We start from the raw sequence: 16,178 nt of genomic DNA, 5'->3' as shown, positions 1-16,178 counted from the left end.
TATTTCAAAAAAGCCCTGTTCGTGATGGTTCTTGATCGAGTTCCGGAAGAAGACTATGGAGGTTTTGAGATTTTTTCATTGCGAGCGAGAGAGATCCTTACTTTTGAAGGTGCTACGTCAGTTCAGTTCAGTTATTTGGTTTTACATCAATTATCTTGATAAAGCCTCGCCAACAATATTTCGCCAATTCCCTCGGTTCATGGCCGCTTCTCTCCATCCTCGACTGTGACCCACGCTCTCCAGGTCCTGGTGTACCTGGTCAATCCACCTAGCTCGCTGCGCCCCACGCCTTCTTGTTCCGACCGGATTCGTAGCGAACACCATCTTTACAGGGTTGTTGTCCGGCATTCTTGCAACATGCCCTGCCCAGCGTATCCTTCCAGCTTTAGCTACCTTCACGATACTGGGTTCGCCGTAGAGTTGAGCGAGCTCGTGGTTCATCCTTCGCCGCCACACGCCGTTCTCCTGCACGCCGCCGAAGATCGTCCTTAGCACTCGGCGTTCGAAAACCCCAAGAGCTTGCAAGTCCTCCTCGAGCATAGTCCACGCCTCATGCCCATAGAGGACTACCGGTCTTATGAGCGTTTTGTACATCGTGCATTTGGTGCGGGGGTGAATCTTTCTTGACCGCAGTTTCTTCTGGAGCCCATAGTAGGCACGACTTCCGCTGATGATGCGCCTTCGTATTTCCCGACTAACATTGTTGTCAGCCATCAACAAGGATCCGAGGTAGACGAACTCGTCCACCACCTCGAAGGTATCCCCGTCTATCGTAACACTGCTTCCTAGGCGGGCCCTGTCGCGCTCAGTTCCGCCAACCAGCATGTACTTTGTTTTCGACGCATTCACCATTAGCCCGACTCTTGTTGCTTCGCTTTTCAGGCGGGTGAACAAATCTGCCACCGTTTCAAATTTTCTCCCAATAATATCCATGTCGTCCGCGAAGCAAACAAATTGTCCGGATCTCGTGAAAATCGTGCCTCGACTGTTAAGTCCGGCTCTCCGCATGACACCTTCAAGCGCAATATTGAACAACAGGCACGAAAGTCCGTCGCCCTGTCGTAGTCCCCGCCGAGACTCGAACGAACTGGAGTGTTCGCCCGAGATCTTCACGCAGTTTTGCACATCGTCCATCGTTGCTCTGATCAATCTTGTGAGCTTCCCGGGAAAGCTGTTCTCGTCCATGATTTTCCATAGCTCTATGCGATCGATACTATCGTATGCCGCCTTGAAATCGATGAACAAATGGTGCGTAGGGACCTGGTACTCACGACATTTCTGGAGGATTTGCCGCACGGAAAAGATCTGGTCCGTTGTCGAGCGGCCGTCGATGAAACCTGCTTGATAACTTCCAACGAACTCGTTTGCTATAGGTGATAAACGACGGAAGAGAATCTGGGATAGCACTTTATAGGCGGCGTTTAGGATGGTGATTGCACGATAATTTTCACACTCCAGTTTGTCGCCCTTTTTGTAGATAGGGCATATAACGCCTTGCTTCCACTCCTCCGGTAGCTGTTCCGTTTCCCAGATTCTGACTATCAGCCGATGCAGACAAGCGGCCAACCTGTCCGGGCCCATCTTGATGAGTTCGGCTCCGATACCATCCTTGCCAGCGGCTTTGTTGTTCTTGAGCTGTTGAATGGCATCCTTAACTTCCCCCATCGTGGGAGCTGGTTGATTTCCGCTGTCCGCTGTGCTGACGTAGCCATCGCCTTCGCTGTCCTGACCTTCTGTGCCTGTGTTCTCTGCGCCATTCAGGTGTTCATCGTAGTGCTGCTTCCACCTTTCGATCACCTCGCGTCCGTCCGTCAAGATGCTCCCATCCTTATCCCGGCACAGCCTTTGCGGGATGTGTTGAGCTTCTGATAGAACTTCCGCGTTTCTTGAGAACGGTACAGCAACTCCATCTCTTGGCATTCCACCTCTTCCAGGCGGCGCTTTTTGTCCCGGAATAGGCGGGTTTGCTGTTTCCGCTTCAGTCTGTATCGTTCCACGTTTTGCCGCGTACCATGCTGCAGCATTGCAGCCCGCGCTGCATTCTTCTCCTCTAAAACCTCCTGGCACTCCTCGTCGAACCAATCGTTTCTTGAGCTCCATTCCACATATCCGACAACGCTTTCGGCAGCGTCGTTAATGGCTGCTTTGACTGTCCTCCAACAGTCCTCAAGAGGGGCCCTATCGAGCTCGCCCTCATCCGGCAGGCAGCGTTGCTGCGCGTACGCATTGGCGACATCCGGTTGTTTCAGCCGCTCGAGATTGTACCGGGGCGGGCGTCGGTACCGTACATTGTTGATGACGGATAGTTTTGGGCGCAGTTTCACCATCACCAGGTAGTGGTCGGAGTCAATGTTGGCGCCACGATAGGTTCTGACGTCGGTTATGTCGGAGAAGTGCCGTCCATCGATCAAAACGTGGTCGATTTGCGATTCTGTCTGCTGAGGTGATCTCCAGGTGTACCGATACGGGAGGCTGTGCTGGAAATAGGTGCTACGAATGGCCATGTTCTTGGAGGCGGCAAAATCTATCAGTCGTAGGCCGTTCTCGTTCGTCAGCCGGTGGGCGTTGAACTTTCCAATCGTCGGTCTGAACTCCTCCTCCTGGAAAACCTGAGCGTTCAAATCTCCTATGATGATCTTGACGTCGTGGCTTGGGCAGCGGTCGTACTCGCGTTCGAGCTGCGCGTAAAACGCGTCCTTGTCATCATCAGTGCTTCCGGAGTGTGGGCTATGCACGTTGATTATGCTGAAGTTAAAGAATCGGCCTTTGATTCTTAACTTGCACATTCGTTCATTGATCGGCCACCACCCGATCACGCGCCTTTGCATATCACCCATCACTATGAAAGCTGTTCCCAGCTCGCGTGTGTTGCCGCAGCTCTGGTAGATGGTATGATTACCTCTAAACGTTCGCACCAATGCTCCTGTCCAGCACACCTCCTGCAGCGCTACGATGTCGAAACCGCGGGTCTTCAGTACATCGGAGAGTATGCGAGTACTTCCAATGAAGTTGAGAGATTTGCAGTTCCACGTACCGAGTTTCCAATTGCTAGTCCATTTTCGTCGCTGTGGTCTTTGCCGATTGTTCCGGTCCGTATTCTCTCGTTGACGTTCCTGTGCTGATGTGTTTTTACGGTTGGCTTGCAGGGCCTGACACCAACCCCCTAGATTTCCGGAGGACCATTCCCCCTAAATGTTCGGAGGGCCATAGTGCGCAGTTTAGCTTAGAGTCCTTCTCTGGCACTCGGACGATGATCAGCCGCCCCTGACATGGGGAACAGACGCTGTTGTGAGCCGCTCCTAACGTGGAGTACAAACGCTCCAGGTTTGCAAAAGCAAACCCCCCCTTCCCTGTCAGCATACGACCAAAGTTCCCACCGGGGATTGGTTACCCGATCTTCCCCAAGGTTACTCGTACCCCGGCCAGTACCACGAGGAGGTAGGGATAGGAGTTGCTGGGCAAGAGGCTAAGGACCGCACAAAGGGGTCTATTTTATTCCTGCAGGTACGCGAGGTACCAATGGTACGCCATGCCCAGCCATTTACCGCGCCAGGTGCTACGTCATGCTAGACATGACCTGGCTGCTTGCCTCCAGTTTCTTGATCGTCCCTCACTTCCAAGATCTAGCTTCACTTGGTCAAACAAACCACCAAGCTCATTGCGCCCCTCTTCGTTCTGAATTCAAGGTGAACACCATTTTTGCAGAAGGTCCTGCATTCTCACAACGTGTCACACCCATCTATCCTTCCAGATTTGAACACCTTCTGGATACTGGATTCACCGTAGAATTACGCAAGCTTGAGGTTCATTATTCTCCTACATACGCCGATCTCTCGCATACTTCGCCAAAGATCGTCCTCAGCACAAGTCGATCAAAAACTCCTGATGCCAACAAGTCCTCTTCGAGCATTGTCCAAGTTTCATGCCCGTAAAGGTCGTAGTACCGGTCTTATCAGCGTCTTGTACTTGGTACACTTAGTACGGAGGTGAAGTTTACCAAACCACAAGGTCTTGTGCAGTCCATACTAAGCACGACTTTCGGCAATGATACGTCTTCGAATTTCCCTGCTGTAGTTGTTGTCCGACATTACCAATGATTCGAGATAGACAAATTCATCCACCACCTCGATCTCATCACCATCGGTTATCACGCGTCTGCCAATGCGAGCTCTATCGTGCTCGGTTCCTCCAACCATCAAATATTTCGTGTTCGACGTATTTACCTTTAATGCAACCCGTTCTGCTACTATTCAGCCACCACTTTTCTTCAGACAATGTCCACGACGTCAGCGAAACATGTGAACTGGCTGGCTTTATGGAAGATCGTGCCCCACATGTTAAAGCCCGCCCGTTTCATAGCACCTTCTAGAGCAATATTGAACAGGAGGCAGGAAACATCGTTGTTCATCGTTGCCTTGATGAGTCTAGTAAGTTTCCTGGGAAAACCGTTCTCGTCCGCTTTGAAGTCGATGAAAAGGTGGTGCGTAGGAACTTGATATTTGAGACACTTTTGGAGGATCTTCTTCTTCTTGGTATTAACGTCCCCACTGGGATAGAGCCGGCTACTCAGCGTAGTGTTCTTATGAGCACTTCCACAGTTATTAACTGAGAGCTTTCATTGCCAAACTTGCCATTTTCGCATTCGTATATCGTGTGGCAGGTACGATTATACTCTATGCCCAGGGAAGTCAAGGAAAATTACTTTTGGAGGATCTGCCGCAACATAAAGATCTGGTCCATTGTCGATCGCCCGTGCATGAAACCGGCTCAATAACTTTCCACAAATCTGCTTGATAGTGGCGATAGACGGCGGAAGATGATCTGGGAAAGCACTTAGAATGGTGATCGCTCGATATATCACATTCTAACTTGTCTCCATTTTTGTATATTGGATATATTACTTCCTACATGCACTCCTCCGGTAGCTGTTCTGTATCTTAGATCATGACTATCAATCGGTGCAGACAAGTGGCCAACCTGTCCGGGCCCATTTTAATAAGTTCCGCTCCAATACTATCCTTTCCAGCTGCTTTGTTGTCCTTGAGCTGTTTGATAGCATCCTTAACTTCGCCTATTGTGGGAGTTGGCACGTCTCCCTCATCCGCCGTACTGATAAAGCCATCACTCGTGCTGCCTTGGTCTTCCTCCTCTGTGCATTCAGATGTTCAGCGTAGTGCTGCTTCCACCTTTTAATCACCTCACGTTCGTCCGTCAAGATACCTCCATTCTTGTCCCGGCACATTTCGTCTCGCGGCACAAAGCCTTTTTGGGATGCATTGAGTTTCTTGAGAACGATACAGCTGCGCCATCTCTTCGCACTCCAACTCTTCCAGGCGCCTTTTATCCCGGAATAGATGGGTTTGCAGTTTTCGCTTCTGTTTGAAGGGTGCCTTGCTGCAGCATAATCGCCCGCGCTGCATTCTTCTGGTCCAAAACCGTCTGATACTCCTCGTCGAACCAACCGTAGCGTCGATTTCCTTCCACGTACCCAATGGCACCTTCCGCTGCATTGTTGATGGCTGTTTTGACACTCTTCCCGCAGTCTTCATTGAGATCTTCATTAACGATTTTTGGAGTCATGACTTGGGCAGCTGTCGTGTTCACGTTTCTGCTGCACGTAGAAAGTGTCCTTATCCTTATTGTCACTTGCTAGTTGAGGACTGTGCACGTTGATTATGCTATTATTAAAGCAACGGTCTTTGATCCTCAACTTGCACATTCGGTTGTCGATTGGCCATTAACCAATCATGCGCCTCTGGATTTCGTCCATTACGATAAAAGCTGTGCTCAGCTCGTGTCAGTTGTCACAGCTGTGGTAGATGCATCTACCATGTTAGCAGTGACGGAAAGTAGCGCACATTTTTTCTGCGTTGGTATACACTCGTGAGCTTCTTCGTGATGCGAACTTTTCCACCACTGTATAACATGATATAATCATCCCTAAACATATGTACCGTCAATCTTTCCAGCAAACTTTCTGCAGCGCTACGATGTCGAACTTGCGGACCCTCAATATGTCGGAAAGAATGCGGATACTTTTCAAGAAATTGAGAGACTTGCAGTTTCATGATCTCAGATTCCAACCATTATTCCGCTTACGATGCCTGGATCTATGTCGATTGTTCTGATGCGAATTTACATTGTGTGCTTCCATTACTGGATATTTTTACAGCTAGCTTGTAAGGCCTGCACCAATGCCCTGTCTCGCCGAAGAAATATCGTGCACGGCACTGTTTAGAAACCCACGCTGGCACTAGGATGATGATAAGCTTCTACTAACATGGAGGTCACACACTCTGATGAGCTACAAAGAGAGGAGCCTTCCATTCTGTAATCATACAACCAAGGTCCCACCGGGGTGGGTTATCCGAACTTTCCTATGATTACTCGTACCCTGGCCAGTACCACGATGAAGTAGGGATAGGAGTAATTGGGTAAAAGGTTAAGGACCATAAATAAGGTCTATTTCATACCAATGGTACGCAATGATAGTCATTTACTACCCAAATTCCTTTCAGATAAGCTTCTCGAAATAGCAACAGGGAAAACTCAAGGTAATCAATGATTTGAAAAATTTCTCCTAAACCTTTAAGATATTTTTTTAAGATGTTCTTGAATGAATCACAAAATTTTATGTTGAAAATGTGTTGATGAAATACCTGAATGAATTTCTTCATGAATTCTTAATTCCTGAAGCATGGAAGCTAATCAACAATATCAAAAACATTAAAATTAAGTTTTTTTTAACAGTAGCAATCGATGGAAAATTAAACGAAATAAAATGTTCTTCTCTGTAGATCTTCAAGATTTTTTAAAGAATTTGACTATAACAATTCATCACGTTATTTGTGATAGTTCGAATCAATCCTGGATTTCGATTAACTGGTTTCACTTAAGCGCCAAGCAATTCGACGAAATCGACGAAACTACAGACCGAGCCGACTTAATTCAAAACGCAATTAGGCATAGAAACCCAAAAAACAACTTATACTTCAATGCAACTCTGAAAACTAATCAAACACTGAACCAGTCAATTTCCCATTCCTCACCAAAGATTGCAATGATGCTGGTAAATACGGATGGCGAAACCAGCTGATGCTGTCAGCTGGGTTGGGTCTCGGGAACGCTGATACCGACCAGCGCTTTCAATGCGATTCGAGCAGTTGAGGTTGGATCGATTCGCCAGCTTACTTGAGGTCAATTGAGCTTGGGGGGATATGTCCAGTAATTGGCTGCTGGTGACAATTCCCGGGAGTCGTGGGGGTTCTTCCTGGCCCGTGGGTGTACTGGCGAATCACTGGCCGGACGACGAGGCCTATAGCCTACACAAAGATGTTCTTGAATGAATCACAAAATTTTATGTTGAAAATGTGTTGATGAAATACCTGAATGAATTTCTTCATGAATTCTTAATTCCTGAAGCATGGAAGCTAATCAACAATATCAAAAACATTAAAATTAAGTTTTTTTTAACAGTAGCAATCGATGGAAAATTAAACGAAATAAAATGTTCTTCTCTGTAGATCTTCAAGATTTTTTAAAGAATTTGACTATAACAATTCATCACGTTATTTGTGATAGTTCGAATCAATCCTGGATTTCGATTAACTGGTTTCACTTAAGCGCCAAGCAATTCGACGAAATCGACGAAACTACAGACCGAGCCGACTTAATTCAAAACGCAATTAGGCATAGAAACCCAAAAAACAACTTATACTTCAATGCAACTCTGAAAACTAATCAAACACTGAACCAGTCAATTTCCCATTCCTCACCAAAGATTGCAATGATGCTGGTAAATACGGATGGCGAAACCAGCTGATGCTGTCAGCTGGGTTGGGTCTCGGGAACGCTGATACCGACCAGCGCTTTCAATGCGATTCGAGCAGTTGAGGTTGGATCGATTCGCCAGCTTACTTGAGGTCAATTGAGCTTGGGGGGATATGTCCAGTAATTGGCTGCTGGTGACAATTCCCGGGAGTCGTGGGGGTTCTTCCTGGCCCGTGGGTGTACTGGCGAATCACTGGCCGGACGACGAGGCCTATAGCCTACAAACCGCCAAGCTTCTGGATCCGCTAAAACAATCCGGAGTATTCGGATCCTCTGGCGACCTGTTATCCGGTTCTAGACCCAGCGTTTTACAAACAATTACTTTTCCAAAAAAAAAACTTACAATGCAAATTTGTGTTTCCATGCACTTGAGTTTGTTAGCTATTTTACTAAATTTATACTATAATTAGCATAAGAGATCATATACAACACGTAAAGACAATGGGCCGTATGAATAAAATGTAGTAAAGTTGAGTTTACTACATTATCGGTAGTAAACGCTATGTGTGGAACACGAGTGGAACATGTTTGTGTCATTTCTCTTTCTACACCTTTCGAACATACTACAAACAACGCTTCGCTATGAATAAAGGTAGCATTTACTACAAAGCTACTGGTAGTTAGCTTCAGAGGTTGCTACTCATGCTTTGAGATGGTTGAAATGAATAGAATAATTAAAATTTGAGTAAATATCATGAGAAAACGATGTCAGCTTTGATATTTCGAAAGGTATTTTGAGATTTCCGTATAAATTTTGATATTTCGAAAAATTTTTTGAGATTCCGGTAAGGAGTTTTGAATTTATTTGAGAGATCTGGTTTCTTTCTGGCGTTACGTCCCAAATGGGACTGAGCCTAATTCTCAATTTCTGGAATCCCTATAGTAATTCTGGGTTTCCGATAGGTTTTCTAGAGTTCTTGTAACAATTCTGGAAGCCATTCTGGGATTCTTTTGGGAATATTGTAAACCTGGTTTTTGAGCTAGCTATTAATCAGAATCTCTGAGATTTCAGTGAGATTCCTGCAAAATCTGGTCCGAATCTTTAGAATTATTGTAAACTTTAGATCCCTTTGGTTTCCATTTTCGTTGGGATTTCAGAGGAAATCTTCAATTATGGTAAAAACCTTTGAATGTCGGAATGTAAAAATGTAAAAGAAATTCCTTAATTCAACCACTATTGTGAGAATTTATTTTTATTTCTTCGAATTCCAGGGATACTACCAAGAAACCTACCGAAATAACGAGAATACCACAGAAATACTAACAATCCCATATCCATCATCCGAGTTCAACATGCTGTTTTTTTTTTAATTTACAGGGGAACCACTATTTCATCAAATTCTCAGTACTGGAATCTTGAAAATGTTAGAAACTTTATAATTCCACAATTGCTGTGATATCAAGATTCCTTCATAGGATACAGACTTCTAGCTAAAGCAAAGTATGCACTTCAACAGAAAAGTAATCGCCTATCTCGATGCGTGGGAAATTTTTTGCAAGAAAAGCTCAAGAAAAACATTTTTCTTTGATCGCAGTACGCAGTTGACAAAAAAATTCAATTCAAATGGAGCTCACTGTAGGAAATTTCTTGAGCATTTCTTGGGCAAAAAGTTTTACTTTTCTTGAGCGGAACAGCATACTTAGCTTAAAATTCCAAAATTCTCAGAAAATTCTTTGTATTCATCATCATAAAATTCACATGCACATAAAGGGAATGCTAGATATTTCGCAAATGTATACAGTGCCTTCCCGATTTTGGCAACACCCGATTTTGTCTACCCCCGATTTTGGCAACACCCGTTTTTTGGAAACAAGTTCTTCCCGATTTTGGCAACAAGTCCAAAAATCTTTTTTATGAGTTCTCAACCTAATGAATGCTCATAAATAACACAAGGTCAATAAAAATCAAAACTAAATCGTGTATTTCTATTACAAAAGGTAATCAAAATTGTATTTATGATAAACTCTGTGATTGAATTTGCATTTTTAATTGTGCTTTCGATTGTGATAAATTAAATTCATATTGTGTCTCAGTTAATAACTGTGAAAAGCTGAGAAGCAGGGTTTGTCCCAGTGAATATGTAATGTCCAGAAGAAGAAGAAGAAGAAGAAGAAGAAGAAGAAGAAGAAGAAGAAGAAGAAGAAGAAGGAGAAGATTGTGCCTCATATTCTAAGGTTTTGCACCTTGCAAAAGTGGAGCCAAAATTATGTAGACATTCAATAATACTTCAATCAAATCAAGAAATTTGATCCCACATTTTAGCAGCTCCCGAAAGCAGCAACGAATCAGTAAAACAGATATCAGAAACATATTTGTTCTTGTCAAGCACTTCTGAAGCTACACTAAGGCAAACAACTTAATAGTTTCTGTAGGAATAATTATGATTTGACGCCACAACGATTATTGTTGAAATTTTTAACTTTAACTTATGATTTTGGGGAAGAATCTGAGTACTAAATTTCATAAGTCTATTAATTAAAATTGAAAACAAACGCAATGATAATTGCCTAATTAAAATTACCAATCGTTAACGCTTCAGTCATTGCGCTGTTGTATGTTGCACAACACTGTTGAAAAAACCTCGCTTTTCGTTCACAACAGCAGCGTGGTGGTTCTGACGGTGGCAAACCCCGCGCGACGACTGGAAGGTTAATAATGTTTGCCTTTTATTTCAAGCGTGCTCAAAAATGGACATGCTTTGATAACATGTGATCTGCTTTCGATTAACTTGTACTCAACATCGAAAGCGGAGCAGTTCTTCTAGTGATTGCTATGAAAATTATTTCAAGTAATGGTTCTTGAATTATTCAAAGCTCTCACTTATGAAACTTATAACCCCATTTTTTAGATGGTAAAGCGTTCAATGAAACCATAATTTGGCTGGTTCATAAGTCATGATTTATGGAAAACCTAAGTATTTTTGCCTCAGTGTGTGTATGATAAGTTGAGTTTCGTCCATTGGCAGTCAAGAAACCCGGCACATTGTTCTGTCTTTTGTTCCGCAAAAGCTTCATCCAGTCAACTGTACACTTAAATTGTTTTACGGATTCCGGTGAAATCACAACAGCTGAACAGTTTGGTAAAAAAAAAAACAAACGAGCGAAGGAAAAATTTTATAGTTTTCGGTTAAAGTTCACCGCACTTTTAAGCACTTTTTAAAATTTTGCCAGAACTACGGTGTGTTATTTTACTGAACTGTTCAGCTGTTGAGATTACGTTGAAATTCACGGATTCTGGTAAAATAAGCTAAGTGTGTGGGAGAGTCTCATTTCCAAATAAATTGGAGTCTGGTTCTCCGCTTACTGTTCTTGAACGATCTATATGAGTAATTCTACTGCTTCTGCAGTTATCAAATAAAGGGATCCATTGATAATGGTACCAAATATCATTCTTCTTCTTTCTGGCGTTACGTCCCCACTGGGACAGAGCCTGCACTTCCACAGTTATCAACTGAGAGCTTACTATGCCAATGACCATTTTTGCATGCGTATATCGTGTGGCAGGTACGATGATACTCTATGCCCTGGGAAGTCGAGAAAATTTCCAACCCGAAAAGATCCTCGACCGATGGGGTTCGAACCCACGACACTCAGCTTGGTTTTGCTGAATAGCTGCGCGTTTACCGCTTCGGCTATCTGGGCCCCAACAAAATATCATGTATCGTATGACTTATTCTCTTTTAAATCGGAAAAAATCAATTTTGAAAAAATACTAGCGACACCGGTATTTAAAACAATATGAAATAGTAGGCTATGCTTTCTAGTTTGCGTTTATCGCAAGACAAGAGTCATTATCGAACGTCATTCTCCGTAAGCTACTTCCTTGTTTCACTTTACCGGAACTCACCGTTTGATTCTTGGTAAGTATATTTTTATCGTTTTGTTTTTCTTTTAATGATTGTCAAATAATTACATTTTAATTTATTAGATTTACGAAGAAAATGAGAATCGCTGAGAAAAGTAAACGCAATTCCCTTACTTTGAAGGAAAAAGTAGAGGTGTTGCAAGCCTTAAGGAACAAGTCTTCTACCAAAGCTGAATTAGCAAGGCGGTTCAAGGTCCACAGGAGCACAATTAGGAAAATTGAAAGAAACTGTGAATCAATTTTGGCAGCCGCAACCAACAAAACTTGACGCATGAAAAATGTTTACAAGTACGCTTCAAATGGTAGATATCGTCAGCTTGAGGAAGCTCTATTTTTGTGGTTCCTTAATCAACGTCGTTTGAATTGTATTGTGTCTACTTCGATGCTGATCATGAAAGCAAAATCTTTCGCTCCTCGATTCAGCGTTCCGAGAACTGCTCGCTTTTCTGAGCATTGGGCCCACAATTGCAAGGTTCGTTTTGGAGTACGAAAACTCAAAGTATGTGGCGAAGTGTTGTCTTGTGATGTTGGCAGCATTGAATTGTTTCGTGAACAATTTTTACATGAAATTTCATCGCGAAATTTGACCGTTGACATAATTTATAATGCTGACGAGTCAGGCTTGTTCTTTAGAATGCTACCAGCAGAGACGTTAGTAGGGCCAAGCGAGCGTAATGCTCCTGGTCATAAGGTTTCGAAACTCCGCGTTACATTCATGCCATGCTGTAATGTAACAGGCAGTCATAAATTACCTTTGGTTATAATAGGGAAATCTCGAAATACAAGAGCAATGAAAAATGTTCGCGTACCAGTTACATACTTGTCCTCCAAAAACGCTTGGATGACAAGAGCATTGTTCCAAGAATGGTTCTCTAAGGACTTTGTTCCCGAGGTTCGACGTTTTGCGGTGGAAAAGAACATACCCGCAAGTGCAATATTGTTGCTAGACAACTGTTCCGCCCATCACTTCCATGATAAGCTCGAAAGTGATGATGGGTTGATAACGGTGTTCTTTTTACCACCGAACGTAACAGCATTGATTCAACCAATGGATCAAAATGTTATCCAGAACATAAAACTCCGATATCGAGAAAAACTGTTCTTAGAGATCATGGCACAACATCAAATTGGTAATGTTGAGGAACAACTCTCCAAAATAAACATGGAAGACGTTTGCTTCTGGTTACACGAGGCTGTTGAGGCCAAAATAATTCGTCAATCGTGGTGAAAATTAGGCATGATCGATGGAGAGCAGCTCTTATGTACATGAGGACGACATTCCACTGTCTAAGCTTTACAGCATCCAATCGGAACGGATTGTTGTGCTGACGCCACTATCTGACCAAGAAGAGCGATATTCTTGTAAAATATTAAGAGACGACGACGTCATACAGTTGATTATGCATCAGGATCCCGATCACGAAGATGTGGAAAGTGAATGCGATTCGGATCAAGCTGTTGAGGAACCACAACAAGAAATTTGTGAATTGCGAGCTGAAACGAGCGACGAAACAATAACTAACATTGACGCAGTGAATCATTTGGAGAAAGTCATCAGTTGGGCAGAGTACTCGAGACTATCAATGGCTGACATTCTGTATTTGCGGCGACTTCGTGAATCAGCTCTTTTGCAGTCTGTGGAACAATAATTGTTTGCAAGACACAACATTTCGATTAAGGATTTTATGAATGAAATGAGAATTAGAAGTAAGAATTTCAATAAACAATGAATATAAAACTGTATGAACTATTTTCTAAATCTCAATAAAAGAAAACATCCTCAAGTTAACATTAGAATGCAATGATTTAATCGTTACATAATTTTCCTTGGGATCTACTTTTACTTCTTGCAAACATTTCATCTCCACTTGAACAGCGGACAATTATGCATTCACAGATATTATCTGTCCAATTTTGGAAAATTGTACAACTATTGCATTCGATTCAGCTCGAAAATTTGCTTAATCGTATGATAAGTGTACATAGAGCAACTAATTTGAACAAACTAATCAAATGCCACTGAATTGAACTGAGTTGTGTTTGATTTTTTGAATGTGTTGTTTGTACCTACAAGGCGAGCGATAGAATTGGGATTCGGTGTACAATCTTCTTCTTCTTCTTTCTGGCGTTACGTCCCCACTGGGACAGAGCCTGCTTCTCAGCTGTTCATATGAGCACTTCCACAGTTATAAACTGAGAGCTTACTATGCCAATGACCATTTTTGCATGCGTATATCGTGTGGCAGGTACGATGATACTAATGAAAAGTATAAAGTTTGACAGCTGTTAGTTCTGTATTTGATACCTCCCTGTGTAACATCAAACTGTAACTGGGATATCACCCATCACGCAGACCACCGCTTCGGAAAGGAATACACGTCTTCCTTTGGAATCCACTTCACTAGGACTGATTGATCGGTGAGCAACCGACCCAGTCGACATAAACACACTGTTGCAGTCTTGCCCCCATACGCTCCCTAATTCGGTGGTCTTTCCAATTTCTAGTAAAGGAGAGTTGACTGTAGAACTTTTTCACCGAATTATTCAAAGATTCTTTCAGAATTGCTTCGAATCATTGCATTAGGGAGATTTATCCAATGATTTATCCCAGGGATTTCTGAAGGAATTTTTTCTACATTATACTAGACATTATATTGTGTCGTTTAGATTTTATATTTGGATTTTTTGAGAATTTCATCCAAAAAAAATCATTAATGAATTATTCCAAAGTTTTCTCTATGAACATTTCTCAATTTTCAACAAATCTTTATTGGTTACACAGTTATAACAATAATGTAAATTTAAGTTTATTTTCATGCACATATTTGGAGCACGAAAATAAACCTAAATTTACATCGCGTTTCAAATTTACACTTTATCAAGAGATATCGAGACATGTAAATTTAAACGTCATTGAATTTTACTTGGATTGAATAACATGTGGTTTGCTCGCTGTGTTTTTTTTGTACCTACGGGGTCTCACAGTCTCACGATTTGATTTTCACTTGCAAATAAAAAAAACTAAACACTCCATCACACGAAAAACTTTATTGGTAATTGATTGCGAATGATATTAAACATTTAATTGCGTCCTTTAATCGGAACTTCGATTGAAGAGGGTAAATTATCGCAATGCATCTCTCCATTCATCTGTCTGCTGCTCGTAAAACTGCGGGTACCTGAAAATGATCAAATTCTAGATACATTCGGCATTCGATTAGCACAATATAGTGGGAGGAATCTTACCTGCAAGTGCAAAGGTGTATCGAACACATCCAATGGTGACTTGTAATTATCAATAGCAGTACTGAATCACAAAAAACTTTTGATCCGCCGTGATGAGCAAACTGACAAACAACACTTCGGCCATGTTTGTTTTCAACTGATGGTGAGCGCATTAATTTTACACGACGATTGAAATTCAAAGTAATATAAATGGAAAAACCAGTTTATATCGATTTAATTTTGTGGAAAGCATTAGAAATACGTCATATGATAATTTCGTGTGGAAAAAGCTGTATTATTGTGTGTTTTTTCATGCTCTTACTATGTGCATGGATTTCAACACAATTTTACATTATATTTTCATTTCAACTAATGTAAACCCACAGCATTCAAGATTTACACGTCGTTTAAATTTCATTATTTCTTGCTGTGTACAGTTCTGCTTCACAAACTTATGTTGGAACATTTGGTAATATGTAATTTCAATTTAAACTGTTAAAATTGGTGATGATGAAACTGCAAAGAAATGGTTTCTTGCTCATTTTTTATCATAAATAACTTGTTAAAGTCCATAACCAATCGATAAAAAACAAAGAATTGAAAAGTTTAATCTTTAAAGCACTAATAGCCATTCTAATGAAGCTGTTGATGAATTCTTGGAATAACAATTGAAGTCTGTTAATATTGACAACAAAATTGCGATATTGCAAAACAACTGATTTTCTTGAAACTTCCATTTTTTTTGAAAGTTGTGCAAATTTACCGCAAAATCGCCCAACTTGCTTAATACTTCTTCTTCTTCTCCTTCTTGCACTATGGAGGTAATCGAAAGTATAATCCAGCAAACTTATGCAACATTACCGGTGGCGGTACCTAGATGGAATCCAAGGGTATGGAACGGAGAGCTGCTGTGAAAATGAACTGCTCCCGTACCACCGGGCAGCATTAGAAAGAAAAGCAAACTTTCCACATGAATTTTCATCGGAAAATGAAACGATTTTCCCATCGTTTTTCCTGTTGAGTAAGTTTTCCAAGCTGGATTCTAACGTAGGTAGATTCTTGTGCGTCCAATGGATGTGTGTGTGTGTGTGGGGGGGGGGGCACGTTGTCAGGGTTACACAAACATTTGTTCCGATTTGCATTTTTCAAGAGCTCAACTTTCCGGAAGGAAATTTTCTGCAGGATTGAATGCCTTGCACAGCGAGTTGGTTTCTTTTTTTTCTCGGGCCTTTGTTGCACTTTCCGTTCTTACTCTGGT

At 42.2% G+C, this 16,178-nt stretch overlaps 1 long non-coding RNA gene across 1 annotated transcript; it reads right to left on the bottom strand.

Annotated features, from left to right (window-relative positions):
* Window positions 1–14,723: 14,723 nt before the first annotated feature.
* LOC110674474 lies at window positions 14,724–15,347 on the bottom strand. Its single transcript, XR_002498896.1, has 2 exons — window positions 14,942–15,347; window positions 14,724–14,874 (listed from the first exon to the last, which is right to left on the bottom strand). It is a non-coding gene; the product is annotated as an uncharacterized LOC110674474 (long non-coding RNA).
* Between the last annotated feature and the right edge of the window lie 831 nt (window positions 15,348–16,178).

The sequence above is a fragment of the Aedes aegypti genome, chromosome 1 (assembly GCF_002204515.2).
Source record: "Aedes aegypti strain LVP_AGWG chromosome 1, AaegL5.0 Primary Assembly, whole genome shotgun sequence".
Classification (NCBI taxonomy): domain Eukaryota; kingdom Metazoa; phylum Arthropoda; class Insecta; order Diptera; family Culicidae; genus Aedes; species Aedes aegypti.
This window is presented reverse-complemented; position numbering and strand designations above follow the sequence as displayed.